Source organism: Miniopterus natalensis, chromosome 2 (assembly GCF_054644295.1).
Source record: "Miniopterus natalensis isolate mMinNat1 chromosome 2, mMinNat1.hap1, whole genome shotgun sequence".
Taxonomy (NCBI): Eukaryota; Metazoa; Chordata; class Mammalia; order Chiroptera; family Miniopteridae; genus Miniopterus; species Miniopterus natalensis.
In genome coordinates this window covers 69,301,666-69,317,160 of record NC_142082.1, presented here as the reverse complement: position 1 = coordinate 69,317,160, position 15,495 = coordinate 69,301,666, and positions in this window count along the sequence as shown.

Below are 15,495 nucleotides of genomic sequence, written 5' to 3'. Positions count from 1 at the left end.
ACTATCTCCGGGGCTTCCCGGGAGGTGCAAAGTCAGCCTGTGCCAGTGCCTTGCCCAGGGCCACCCAGCATGAGCTACACAGCAAACCCTAGTTGGCTGCTACTTGTGCTGGGCTTGGAGGTGTCCAGGAGAGGCCAAGCTATGAGCCAATGCAGGCTGTCGCTAGTGCCAGGCCTGGGGCCACTTATCAAGTATGGGGCCCACTGCTGCTTGTTTGAAAGGTTTTAGGAAAGTCCTAAGCGTGAGGCTCGAGAGGCCACTTGCACAGAAAAGCCCCTGGAAATGGCCTGGATGAGCTGCAGGTGGGGAGGGGCGGGGCCTCCGGGAATCACGGGGCGGGGCCAAAGGTGTGAGTCAGGTGCTGGAGATTCAAATATGGCGCCTGCCTGCCGGCTGTGTGCGGGGAGGACTCGCCACAGGAGCAATGGCCTCTGCCAGCTCCTCTGCCTGGGAGGAAGCCACCCCTCCACCTCTCACCCCAATTTCAAGCAGGTTAGTTCCTCCCCAAGTGCCCCAAGTCCTTTTAAGCTGCTGCCTGGCGCTGGGGCTCAGAGGGAGAGCTTCTGAGTGAGTCCATGCGCGGGCCTTTTAAGAGGAAAGCCTGGGACTCCCGCATCCTCCGCGACCCTCAGGGACAGTCCCCACTGGTTTTCACAGCCCGAAGTTGTGGGGACTTCTGTTTTCAGCCCTGGGGCCCTGGGCTGGGACCCCTCCCTCCTCAAAGAAACCCCCACCGCCAAGATTCCCTCCCTGGTTTACCCCGAGGCACCGGGTGTGGGCCCACAGCCACGTCTCCATGACCCAGCCCCGACCCGCCGGCGTCTCCGCCCCTCCTCCCGGTCTCGGTGCTCCTTCAGGTCCCTGGTTGTGGGGCTTCTGTGCAGCCAGATCTCAGGAGGCTCCGAGTGACAGTGGTTCTGTATTTTAGCTGTAATTTGAGGAGGTTGCGGGAGGCGGCGGCTTTGCTGCTACCTGCGCCGCCGCCCCGTTTCCTCCCCGAGAATACTCTGTGCGCACGCGCTCCCTCTGCAACCCCTTGGCCACCCCACGCAGCTACTGCAATGCGCCTGAACCGAGCGCACCCAGCACACACCCTGAATTTAGCCCGAGCACTTCGTCAGCCCTCCTGCCCATGCTGGAAGTTTGATCCGTGTTCTGCTGCCTCACTAACACCTTGACTATTCTTGCGGCTACAGGATCCTCTCCCTATTTTTGGCAACAACCCCACATGCCATCTAGGCTTGGGGGAGAAAATGAGAACAGATGACACGTGTTTGTACACGAGCACTGTAGCAAAGGACGAGATGCTTCCCTGATGGGCTGGATGTGGATACAACACTGATGTCCCAAAGAAAGTAAAAATTCTGTGGTGTTTCTTTTTTAATTTGGGAAAACAGAGAGCAACCTGACATATCTCAGAACTCCTCTAAAGGGAATATAGGCAATAAGAACTGAAGCTGTGACTGATCCCTGAGAATTGAACAAAATAATGAGAGCTAACTCACAAAAGGATCTCGGCTAGAGCCAGGCTAAACTGGGAAATATCCCAAGAGTCCTCACAAATTTATGGTGCCTATCTTATCAGATCAGAATTAAGAAGCTTCTGATAAATCACCTTGAAATGCTAATTTATAAATGGGAAGAAAACTTGGACAGAGAAATACAAGATGTTGGCAGGAAGTCTTCTGAGTAAGATTTGTAGAGATGGGATTTTCTAGGGGAGAAATTCTCCTTTTAGTTCCTGAGGGATGACCATATATTAATCTAGTTTTTCAAATTATGCACCAGATTTTTTAAATGCTATTGGGAATATAGGCTTTTTCCTCAGTTATTTTGTTAGCCTGACAGCTTTGAGTATTAGATGAAACCAGTAGTGCCAAAAGAAAGTAAAGGATATTTACTTGCTAGCACTTTTTATGTGCCAGCACTGTGCTAGTTCTAGACCCTAGAAGTGGAATATTATTCTCACTGTTTGAGGTTCAGAAGAAGTTAAGTATGTTTTTGGTGAGGTTACTCACCTCAATCATGGAGGTGAAATCTGGGTGACAGTCAGTCCACCAGAGTTCATTTTAACAAAACATAGGTGTTAAGTATAGTGGGCCAAGCTACTCTGGGGTTTTATTTTGTTTTGACCTATAGACTCTAACTTTGTAATTAAAACCTTGCAAGTTTTATTACAAAATTTATTTATTTTATAAAGCAATAATTTTTAAATCAAAAGTAAGGAATACTTTAAAAACTATAGAAAGTAGCATCCTAATTTGCTATTTATAAATGAGCTAGATATCACAGTAGAGAAAAAAGGTAACTGCATTCTAATATAGTGGGATCAATATGATTTTTACTTCTGGTGGACTATATCTTAATTATTCTATGTCTTTTTATCTACCCCCTCTGCCTGAAATGGAGGTGATTGCATAAATCCTGGGCTCTGAAAGCCAGAGATTGGCAGGCGGGTCTGCTTTGTGATTTTCTCCACCTCTGTAAGCACATGGGCCTAGTTCCCAGCCCAGAGCTGCTCAGTATCGGTCGAGTGAGGTTTTCCTCTTCACTTCACATAAAATGCCAGATGTGAGCTGCTTGAATAAAGGTGAGTTGGAAATAGAAAAAGACAGAAGTAATATCTTAGCCAAATCACATCCTTTTTCAAATCTTTGGGTTCGTTCTGTCTGTTTTGTGTTTTTGGCATTGTTACATCTCTTTTCATTCAAATAATTACAGTGTGCCTCACTGCTGAGGGGTGGTAAGCTTGGCTCTATTTTCCAACCGCTAGTCTTGGAGAAAAGAAAATCCTCCCTCTTGGCCCCTTTGATATTCTTTCTGTTTTGCTACTTCAAGAATAGAATAACTAAGCACAGTGAGCCTTTACTTTTCTGCCTGTGCAGGAGCCTGTTACACACTTCTCTGAGATGTATGCAGATGATATGGTCGATTAGTCTCACCCTAAAAATCATCTGAGGTAATTTTTGGATTCTATGATTTGTTTATTTTGAAACAGAATGCTGGTACGCTCAAGTGCACGGGCCCCACAGAAGCTCCTCTGAAGTCTGTGCTCTCCCTGATGGGAGGTTCAGGTGACATGGACATGTGGGGATAAATGGATTTGGCTGTGCTCTCTTAAGAAACTTGCATTTTATATCTATCCTGACCTGATTGGGAGACATTTTCACCCTTCTAACCCTGATTCTAAAGGAGGCTATCTACTTGATATGTCCATTAGCTTACCATTTTCTCACTCTGGAATGGAGGCACAGTGGATCAGTGGGAAGATGAAATAAAGTAGAATTTTTTATAATTTAAAAATGCAACTTAATTTTGCTATATATATTTTGAAGTAGATTCTGTTTTATGAAATTGGAACCCCTTCCAATTCTCGGTAGAGAAAGAAAAAATTGTTGTCTTTAGTAAGTCTTCTTGCTCTAGCCTGGATGTTTATATCTTCCAAAATTCATGTCGAACCCTAACACCCAGTATGATGGTGTTTGGATGTGCGGCCTTTGGGAGGTGATTAGGCCACAAGGGCAGAGCCTTCAGGAATGGGGTTAGTGTACTTATAAAAAAAAGCCTGTGAGAGATCCCTTCCCATTCCACCACGTGAGGACACAGTGAAAAGACAGCTCTCTAGGAAGCTGGCCTCCTCACCAGACATGGAATCCACCTGAATCTGACAGCATCTTGATCTTCTACCTCTCAGTCTTCAGAACTGTGAGAAATAAATGTTTGTTGTTTAAGCCAGCCAGTATATGGCATTTTTGTTATAGCAGCCAAATGAATTAAGGCACTTCCCTACTTGACAAGCTTAAAATTTTATAATAGCTGTAACTATTCAAGGCCACTAAGGAATTATAATTTACCCCGCTTGCTGGGTGAAGCACAAAGGTTTATGGTACCGACTAACCATTATAATTAAAAAAATAGTTTGAATTTGGAAAGCACTTTGCAAATTTCAAAGAAATCTCAAACATTTTCTCATTTTATATATGCACATCTATAAAAATATATACATCCCCAGGGGGATGTAACATACTTAGGAAGTATAACCTGAGGATGCCTGGAAATCTAAGAGGTTTTCAAAGAAGTTGGCTTCGTTGGCTAGTAGAGTCTATCTCAAATGCTAAATCTTGCCCTACGTAAACATATAAGTCCCATTATCTGGTATTTTAGTGTAACTAGGGTAAGACTTTTGGTAAGGAATTTTACTCAGAGGAAGTTAAAAGTGATGATCAGGAAAATAACCCAGCCCATGGAGAGTTGGGAATGAGTTGTTGAGGGCAGAACTTGCCTCTGACTTTATGAATAAGAGCAATAAAATGCAGTTTGTGCTTATTTTCTCCGTGGCAAGACAAGACAGAGAGAAAATAACTTTTGGACTAAAGCAGAATCTTAATAAGAGTCACAATAACAATAAATTGGAAGCAGAGTTTAATTATTGTTTTTCTCTGCATGATTTGCTCTTTGCCTTCTTTGTAAACTTCTTAGCACTTAGTTTTGATGATTCTTTTATCCTTCATCTGCTGATGTTATTTACATACAGAATTGTGATGTGTTTACCATATTATTAAAATAGAACTGGATTTTAATTAAATATCAATTCAGGATCACAGCTTCAAGCTACTTGCCAACACTGATGGTGATCAATAGAAAATGTTGAACAAAGGAAATAAATTTTCCAAATAGTCCAACATATTTAATTTCCCTCCCTTCTTCCTTCTCCAGGTTCCCTGCTTTCCTATCCCCCTCTAGACTTGTTCACTCACTCCCCTTCTTCATTCCCCCACCTGCTTAAATTTTCACATACTGCGTATACTTAATTTCCTGTGTGCTTCGCTCTCATTCTCTAAGCATGCATTTAAACACTGGGAACCGGAGATGTTAACTGCCAGATCATCACATTTACTAATTCACAAATCTACTTCCAGTTGCCAGTTCCCTTGGATTCGGCATTTTTTAAATGGTTTCTATTATATGCCTGTTTTAGAATTGTAAAATGTTATTTGCTTGATTGTGCATTTATTTTACAACAATTAATTCACCCTGAGCTTTTATTTGGAAAAACCATAGCCTGCAAAAACTAAATAGTTCCAAGTATTCTAGTATATTATACCTAATTATCCCTTTACTTTTGTAACTATACATATTTTCTAGTTTGCATTTTGGTTGGTTTAACTCTTGCAGAAACTAAAGCTCTTTGTAAGAAACATTGCTTAGAAAAATTCAGGGTTGTGGATTTGAAAGGGCTATACTGAATTGAACGTGTCCCTCATGGAATGAGAGCTTTGCCTGTGCACTGTGATAATAAGGCCATGATGGATGTATTCATGTGCACTGGTTTACTTCTACTGATGCATTCATGTGTTTTTGCTAAATTATCTGAATGTAACAAGAATTTAAAAACAATTTAATATCATATATTTGCAATAGCCCACCATTCCTTCAAGTCATGATTCTGAGTTCCCTTGCAGCTTTACTATATAAATTCCACAAAAGTTATTGAAATAGTAACTCAAATGGTGCATATACAATGATTGACATTTCTATATACTTAGCCCCACTCCACATTTACATACACGCGTATATGTTTGTGCATGATAATTATTCTGTGAAACGGTTCTGGATTTTAAGTTTTTTCTCTTTATTAAGAATATGTGTCCTTTTAAAATGTCACATATTTTTTCACTTTTATCTTTTTCTGACTGAACTTTCTTCTTCCTTCTTTGCTCACTTGGGAAGATTCCTGCTTACCTTTGCCTCTATACCAACAATTTCTAGAGCAAATTGTTGACTGATTCTATGTGCTTTTGCCTAGGCTTGTTCTCTTGACTTGCACACATGTGTACCACCTCTTTAAGGAGTTTGTCATCTTACACATCCCTTACCTTCAGCTGAACACAAGCCCCGTGTTAATCATTTTTGTCCAGTAAGTAGTGAGCATTTGATTATTGCATTCATGGTCTCTCCTCTTCACTCGCCTGTGTTTGATGCTCTCATTTTGCTCCTCTAAGACTCTCACACACTCTGCCTGATTCTCTTCTATCCTCCATCCCTTCTTTTCCCTTGGGAAGGGTATTAGGACACATACAATCATGACATTTTCACGGGCGTGTGGGGAGGCTGCTCTATGCTGCAAGGAGTAGTGCTGTGTGGCCTGTGGTTGATGTTTATGGATAGAAATGATTCGTGAACTTTCTCGACAAGTAAACCTCTGACTTACCTCCCTACTCCCCAATATGGCTTTGGTATATTTTAATGGTTTTTGGAATGAATGAAAGTATGCATGAAATATACGTGTGTAATTATGACTGATATAGTCAAGATATAAAACAAGTCCCTCACTAATTGCTCGATGACTATATTTAGCAAGGAAAATGGTGGGGAAAAGGTGGAAACTGAGGAGTCATATGAACAGAAGAAAAGCTCTTATGAAAGAAAGCAAAACCTGGGGGAGTAGAAGGCTAGGAAGAAAAGGCATACTGATTGAGTGAGGGTATTTAAAAAATGAATTTTTAAAAATAAGTCATAGAAAATTACTTTGGAAGTCCCAGAGACATTTTTCCTGCTACTGTAACCTTTGAAATCATAACTGAATTACATGTAATATTTAAAAATCAATAAATAATATAAACCAGACAGAGGTGGAGTTGAATGGCAGAGGGAACTATGGAGGGGAAGTAGAATAGAACCTTCAAACAATATTAATGAAATAGATGACCAAACAAAATAAATAGTCATATTGCTACCTAGAGGGCTATTGGGGATAAAAGTTACTTTAACAAACCTGTTGCTGTTCTTTGCCTGCTTTTGCTGGCTCGAGAGTCTGACCTTGAAATCCTAAGCTATCTGTGCCCAGCCACCTTGGCTAGTTGTCAAATGAGCTCTCAGTTTTCTGTTTCCTCCACAAGGTTCTTGGGGACTTACATTTTCCTAGAGGAACATTTTAAAACTCATGAAAAGTCAGGATTCTATTGAACATAGAATAAACTTAATCAAATAACATTATTCCTTAATTTTTTTTTGAATGGAGTAAGAGTTAAGAATGAGAATGGTAAAATGCTCCTGAAATACTTAAGGGGAAATGTTCTTGGTTCACTCATTCACATCAAGACCTTTCAGTGTTCATTTTTTGCAGGAATTCACTGTTAAATTAATGGCCCACAGGACCATTGTGGGGTAGAATATTTCATAAACAAAACACGGGTTGTTTAAATACTACTGGTATATTGACAATATTTTTGTTAAAAATAGAAGTGTCTGTGGGTGAGAATGAATCACTGTATAAAATGAGTCACCAAGTAGGTTAACACTGCCATTTAGAGAAGAGTAGAAATAGCTTTAAAAGTGTATATCTCCCCTACACCCTCACCTCACAAATATTACACATACACACACACACATTTCTGAATATATAAATAATCAAGCAGCTTTCTTCTAAACACAGAAAAGATAAACTTTCTAGGTAAGTGACGATTTTTGTTGGCTGCCATTTAAGAGGCTTGTATTAGGTAAGGAAGTGTTTTGTCAGGTAGCTGATTGAGCCATTTAGCTTGGCTGCTGAGATAATTAATTTTGCTCTCTTTTTCTAACAGAATTAACTGTTTCCTACTTGAGACACTTTTCTTCTCACATCTTTTCTACAATTCCTAGATTTAAGTGAAATTTATTACTGGTTAGATCATCAGTCAATTATCTATGGGTGCCAGGAAGCAGGTAAATCATGAAAGTATGAAGCTCTAAAAGTCATTCATTAACTCCAGGTAACTAGGAAGTCAAACTTTTCTCAAATAATTATTTATTGAAGTATTTATGGAAGTTATATCTTTATTCAACTTATTTTCAGGCTATATAGCAAGGTGAAGGGGCAGATATGAACTGTTAAATTGTAGTCATATAAGAAAAAGAAGAATATTTTCAACCTTTTCAAATTTCAAATATTCTTTTCTCAAACAGACTAATTGTCTTACTTTCCTCAAACAAAATGAGGTAAAAGGTTGGTGCATTTATACCCTGGATTTATATTAGGGGTAAATTGGCATGCCAAATCTTTCTAAGATTGGGGTTATCTTCTTTACCAGTGAAATAATACAAATTAAAATAAATGATTTGGTATTTCAGGCAAAGTCTTCCTCATAAGCAACTCGGGATCATTGATATTGAGGATAGTTTTCTTTCTTTCCTTTTATTTTTTTAAATACATTTTTCTTGATTTCAGAGAGAGGAAGGGAGAGGGAGAGAGATAGAAACATCAATGATGAGAGAGTCATTGATGAGCTGCCTCCTACATGCCCTACATTGGGTATTGAGCCTGCAACCCAGGCATGTGCCTTGACTGGGAATTGAACCATGATCTCCTGGTTCATAGGTTGACGCTAAACCACTGAGACACGCCAGCTGGGCAAGGATATTTTTCTTTAAATAAATATGTTTATGTGTTGCATATGGATGAAATCACACATCTGTGAGTTGGCTTGCCTCAATCAGTGGGTATTTCCAGTTCAAAACATTGTCCTTATAAATCCGACTTTCCACTTGAAATGCTTATCATTAGAGTCACTTTTTTTTTTTTTTTGGTTAAAACTCCATAAGTATGTGACTCAGGAGAACTTTGGATTCTTTAATCCACTTGTATATTCATAAGAACACTACACTAAAGGATGAAAATGTCACACAAGTGCCAGAGAAAAGACTGTCAGGCAGTGTGGTGGGTCACATACTATTTCATCCATTCCTTAACACAAATCTTTGATATATTATTATTGCCGTTTTACAAGTGAAGAAAACATGAGATTAAGTAATTTGCTTAAAATCACAGTCAGTAAATCTTTTTTCTTTTCTTCCAAGCCTCTGTGTAATGATTGCTGTTTTTATATGGATATGGCTAAAAGGAAAGCTTTGTCTGTCTTAACATGTTATTAGCATACTAATGCCCTATGGAGAAAACTCACCCAGCTGAGTATGAAACAGTTGTCTCTAGTAGCCTAGGTAATATGTGAAGCTGCTCTCTTGGGGCTGCTAAAGAACCTGCTCTTCCAGACATTTTCCTGTTTTAGAATGTGGGTGGGTGGAGGCAGAGAGTGAAAGGTGACTGGGAGGTAAGGGTCATACAAGTTTACCTGTGAACTTCAAAGTATTTGTGGGAGGTTAATGGAGAACCCAAGTTCACTAGTGATGTTATGTTGTAAGAAAGATAAAAAGAGACAGTAGGGACTCAAATTCATCGAGACGGAGCTCTTATGCTTCTGCTTCTACTATTTACAGAAACAAGTGGGGTTTGAAGAGAAAGTCTATGCAATAACAATTTTCATGTCCAAGACTATGGCACATTTTTCATAATTTGTGTGAAAAAGGAATTGGAGTTTTTCAAAAGAGAAGCCTGAGAGGATGACTTAATTACTATCTTCAAGTATATGAGGAATTGTTACAGTATTTGGAAGATGACAACCAGCTGTTCTCTGTCTCCAAAGAGGAAAACAGAGAAAATGAATTTGCCAAGTAGCAAGGACATAGACTGGAGACAAGAAAGAGCATAATTATTACATAATATTTCTTAACCATGGGGACTATTAAATGCTGAAAAAAGTAATGTGTGTGTAGGGGGAGAGGGGCTATGGGGTTTTCTAAATTGAGGTTTAGGGTGAATGTTATCTGGTCTACTCTCCCCACTCTGGGCCAGATACACAGTATTGAGGACATAATTACTAGGAACACTTTTGAGATGGCTTTGACACTACATGACTTGTATGGTTCCATTTAAATCCTGTTTAATACTTAGAAGTCTATTTCAAAAAATCATTCCAGGTAAAAATTAGTTTTTGCAAACTTGATCTGACATTGATAGCATAATTTACTATTTACTATTTTCTTCACCAAGATTCAATTTTGAACATTCATAATTGCAAAAGAATGCATAGGAGTCTTAAGTTATTAGTGAACTTCCAGGAATGTCTATCCTGTTGCCAGGTCATCAATAATAGGGTGTTAATATATAAATAAAGACAGTTTTTATAACAGTAGGCTTCTTTTTATATTTATAGGGTTCCTGATGATTTTTAGGATAAGATTCTCTTTGCAAGTTGAAACTCACCGCTGGAACTCTTCTACCTAGACAGGAAAAGATTCCAGAAGGTAATTGATGATTCTATAAGTTGTGAGTGTTCTTAAGTGCTAACTGATAAACTATAAAGTCACGCAAAATTAACTTGGGTGTCTCCACATATGTGAGGAGTAACTTTGGCACTACAGTCAAAGCAACTTGAAATCTTTTCAAAAAAGATAAGAATTTGAAACTGTGTTGAAATGAAACACAGAACCTTTTGTTATCTTAAACTTATATTTTCTCCACACATTTTTTATACTTTCTTTTTCCTAGCTTAGTAAAGTTATACAGGATATAAATACATATTTAACAAATGTAATTTAATATATGTATATTTTATTGTACATAACTCAACATAATCATAAATAAAACCTTTCTTGATCACCTTTGGTCACAAGACATCTTTCCAAAGGGTGGCTTAGCTTCTTGAAACTCTAAATGATGGTAGGGATTTAATTCTTACAGAATGGAATTTGTGACTTATTTAGCAGCTTACTCACACTCTACTTAAAAAAAAAATAAGGTATCCTTGTCCATCACCATTGTTTATAGCTATTCTTATAGTCCTATGTATATGAGAGGAGGGACACTACATTCTTATAAATATAGTGACATTATTTACTTTTTCTTAAGGAAACCTTCATTTCACTTGATATTATAAAATGGCCCTTCATGCACTCTGTGATCCCAGTGTAAGTTGTTTACCTGTCCGCTAACCACAATTAGATTTCTTGTTAATGACCAGTTTGTAATTGAGTGCTGCTAGCTAGTCATTAAAACCCAAGAGATCAGAGGAAACAATTTCTCAGGCTGTGGCACCTTGCTTTAGAGGTTTTAAAAATAGCTCCATGTAAGTATATATTTTTTCCTTTTAAATTTACTATTAGAGTCTAAGGGTAGTCAGTCACTGCTGTTTTGTTCACCATACATCGTTAAAATAAGTCCTTTCCTTGTGGAATTTCCATTTTAAGACAGCTATCAGAGACATCAGTCCTATGATCTGTACTGAAGGCAGGGAGGACCCCCGTGTTTTAAAATTTAACTGTGCATCCTTACACTGGAGTGCTCGGGCGTCAATCTTGGAGTGGAAACTCAATAAGGGTAGGAGACTCAGCATTGCCAATACGCCTTACCACCTTTTCTTAGCAAATTTGATTTTTTATGCTCTAAGATGATATTTTTAAATTATTGTTTTTATCCTCAATTTCTAAAAAACAGTTTCCTCCCCCTTTGTGCCATAATTAAAGAGAAAATTGAGTCAATAAAAGGAGATAAACCTCTTTTAATCACTGATTCCAGTGTTAGAATAGAGAAATCAGATAGAGGGGATTCTCTCCCTGAAAGACACTGAAAAAATCACTTACAGACCATTCATCCCAGTTTGCAGAGTTTGCAGGGCTCTGGTGTCTTTACTTCCTTGGGCTAATAGAGAAAGCACTTCTTGTTTGGGCAACTGGATCATATCAATAGTTCTTTTTAGGAGTTGTGCCCTGGCTCCCAAACACCCGAATTTAACTGTTATTATGCAAAGTCTACATTTATGTTTCATAATTATTTCTAAACATATGTCTGATCAAACACAAATACACATGCATTACATATATGAAGACCCTTCAGAGAGATTTAGAATTTCTAAGGACACTAGGTTATGTTTTCAGAATCTGATAAGAAAATTTATTATTTTGACCCAGTCAATAAAGCAATGAGTTTTCCTGAGCTTTCTCAAGGGCTGATTGCTAGGCAGAATAAATTTTTAAAAACTTTTTGCCCTTTAACTTTATTAAATGCCTGACATTTAACAATATTAGCTGATGGCAGAAGATGAGACCTGTTCCGTGTGCTGTATCCTGGAACAGGATGCAACATATAAAAAGAAATTTGGACGGAAATGTTGCCATTAGTTTGGAAGTTGCTATTTAATCTGAGTTATTTTGGGGAGGAAAATGACTCACAGAAGCTAAGTGTTCATGCAGATTGTAATATTGTAGGAGGTGGGCAAGGCTCTTCATTAATCTTATTTCAATTAGGACTCGTCACAGCCTGCAATTAGGATGTTGCTGCTGTGATGAATCCATACTGTACATGTTTCAGTAACTGTTTTCTAATGAAGAAAAACAGGCTGCTTGGCATTTTAAAGACAAATTTCCATTTTGGGTAATTCAATAAATGCTTATGTTTTGCCTATTCTCTCCTCACCCTTAGAATTGTACCTTAAAGCTAAGTGAAAAGTTTTCAATTAATCCTAATTATGTCAAACTTAACTCTTGCATATCTTCTAGAATGTGTTCTTAACTGTGATGGAACATTCCCATAATAAGTAGGTTAGACTAGGAATCTGCAACCTTTTCTTAAAGGGGCAGGTAGTAAATATTTAGACTGTGGGCCATATGGTCTCTGTTGCAATTTTGCATCTCTGCCATTGTAGCTCAAAAGCACCCATAGATAATATGTAAACAACTGGGCATGTTTATGTCAGTAAATCTTTATTTATAAAAATAAGTAGCTGATCTGTGAGACCTAGTATTTTGACCCCCACCATTTATCCATTTTCTGTAGCTTAGGGATCTGGAAAAATGTTATTTCTGTCATGTGATAAATTATGTATGTTCTTAGTCAAATTTATTCTTACAATGCTGTTTTCAATACTTTTTAACACTTTAAATACTGCTATATTATGAGTGGCTCTGGAGGATTATACGTAAATTTGCATCTTAACATATATATATTCTTTTATCACTTTGTCACATTGATGCAATGAACCAAATTGGAAAAATTGTCATCCTTATTCCCCTTTCATAATTTTCATCATGACAGAATGACTTTTCTGAAGCATTAAAAATGTCAAGATGTAGCAACGTGAACATCATTTTCTCTTTCAAATTTTCAAATTGGAAAATACTTACAGTGTCACGCACCTTGGTAGGCATGATGAAAGCAAATGCATAAATGCATGAGTTAATTCTTAAACAGAAACATAGAAATAGGCTCAAAGAGAGCATGGGCCAGCAATCACTTATCCCAGGGCCTCATTTCAGACTTGGAGCTGTTTTCACAAGGCTACACTTTCAGTTGTTAAACAGTAAACAATATAAAGCTATTGTGAAAAAGTATTATATATTGAAGTTCTATAGCAATTCCCAAAAGGTTATGGATTTATTAAATTGACAAGTACAGGGGCCCTGTCTTATCATGAGTAAAGCTCAGAAAATCCCACCAGATTTCAAAGATGCTGTCCTTAAAATGCTGACAATTCCACATCTCTCCCACTACAGACAAGATCCTTCTAAATTGATTCATGCAGTTGATATGCTTTTATTAAGTGAAAGACACTATGCCATACACTGGGTCACTGGTGGAGATAACAGATCCCAAACTTGGGGAGTTTATAGATTAAGAGGTAAGTGTTCACAATTTAAGATGAGGCAAAATGTGAGTGCAGTAAGAGAGGAATAAAATGGCTTTCAGATTCAGAGGATGAGGGCATAGCAATCTTAATTTGTCCTTTTGGAATGTCAGTAGGGTTAAATTATAGAATGATCTTTCCTTTTGTCCCTCACTCCCTTCCCCCACCCCCTTCCACAATTCACTCAAGGACTTGTCCATTATCATTAATCATCTATGATGCGCCAGGCATTGCACTATGTGCTGGAAGAAAATAGAACTAGAAAAACAGTTCATAAGGGCAGCCATGTAGTTGAGGTACTTAGGACAAAAGAGAAAAAGCATAGCACAGTCTGCAGGGTCGAAGAAAGATTTGCCAGAGGAAGCATTTAACCCGAGGCTTGCCAGTCATGCAGAGAAAACATTAAAGAGATGGACTATCTGGAAAAGACAAGAAAGGCAGCTGCGAAGTTACCCTACCCTTGCCCAAATGCCACAACAAGAATATTTTACATGATGATGTAGTAAAACAAACAGTGGACTAGAGGCAATAAGGAGTGTTGGAGAACATTAATTTCACAATGAGACAGATTCAGAGACATACCCTGATTTTATCACTTACTTAACTGTGTCGCCTCAAGCAGTTATCAAACCTCAGAGCACCAATTTCTTCATTTGTAAAGGTGAATACTAATAACACTGTCACTTAGGCTGTTTTTAGGGGCAAATAATTACATAGTGGCTTCAAGATGGCATGATGGCTGCAGCAACTCCAGGCATTGCATCCAGGCATGACAATGTCAAGAGGAAAAAGAGAGATGATAATTTCATGTGGCTTGCTTCTCAGTGAAGGCACTTTCCCACAAGCATCTCACCAGATTTTTCTTTATATCTCATTGGCCAGAATTAATCACTTGCCCATTCCTAAACCAGTCATTGTCAAGAAGAATTAGATAGACCTTGGGCCACCCAGTGGAGGTGAAGGTGTGGGGACTTGTACGAAATAAGAATTCTGGTAAGAAAGAATGGGGCACACAGCTAATAGTGTCATTGTCATTATGAGGATTAAAAAGGATCATGTTGAGAAGGGCATAGGCGAGAATTTGGTGCACAGAAAGGACATAATAAATGATAGCTAAAACCATTGTTTATTTTATCACTTTAATTCCTGTAGGTTATTTTTTAAAAATTTATCTTTATTATTAAAAGTATTACAGATGTCCCTCTTTTTTTCCTCCATTGATCCCCTCCACCCCGCATCCAAGCCCCCGCCCTCCCCAGGCCTTCCCCAAACTATTGTCTGTATCCATGGGTTATGTATACATGTATATAAGTTCTTTGATTAATCTCTCCCCCTCACTCCACCCCTGAACTTGCCTCTGAGCTGCTTCTGAACTGCAAAATGTTCCCTTAAGTTTTCTTTTAGCTTTAAGATTACATACCCATTTTACTGCATATTTTTTGTTATTTTTTCCTTAAACTCAGTTTTATTTAAACGCAGCAAGATGCTCACATCTTAAGTATAGTGTTTGATATTTAGACAAATGAATACATTCCTGCATCTACTCCCAACAGAACATTTCTGTCCCTTCAAAGAGTTCCCTTATGTCACTCTCCAGTCTGTTCTTGAACTTCATATGGATGAAATAATTCAGTGTGCTGCCTTATGTGTCTGGCTTTCTTTAATTAATATAATGGTTTTACTTATATTAGTAACCATCCCTTTTTATTCCTGAGTAGTATACCATTATATGAATATTTATTAATTCTTTATATATTCACGTTAATGGACATTAGAACTATTTGTGTGTTTTTTGTCTATTGTGAATAAAGTGGTTGCGTAGATTTGTGTTGAAACCTACCATTTTTGTAGAAATAGACTTTCATTTTTCTTTTAAATATGCCTAAAACTGTAGATACTAACTCATAAGTGAGACTTTATAAGAAACTACAAAATCACTTTCTGAAGTGATTGTGCCATTTTACATTCCCACCAGCAGTGAAGAATGAAAGTTGTCACATAT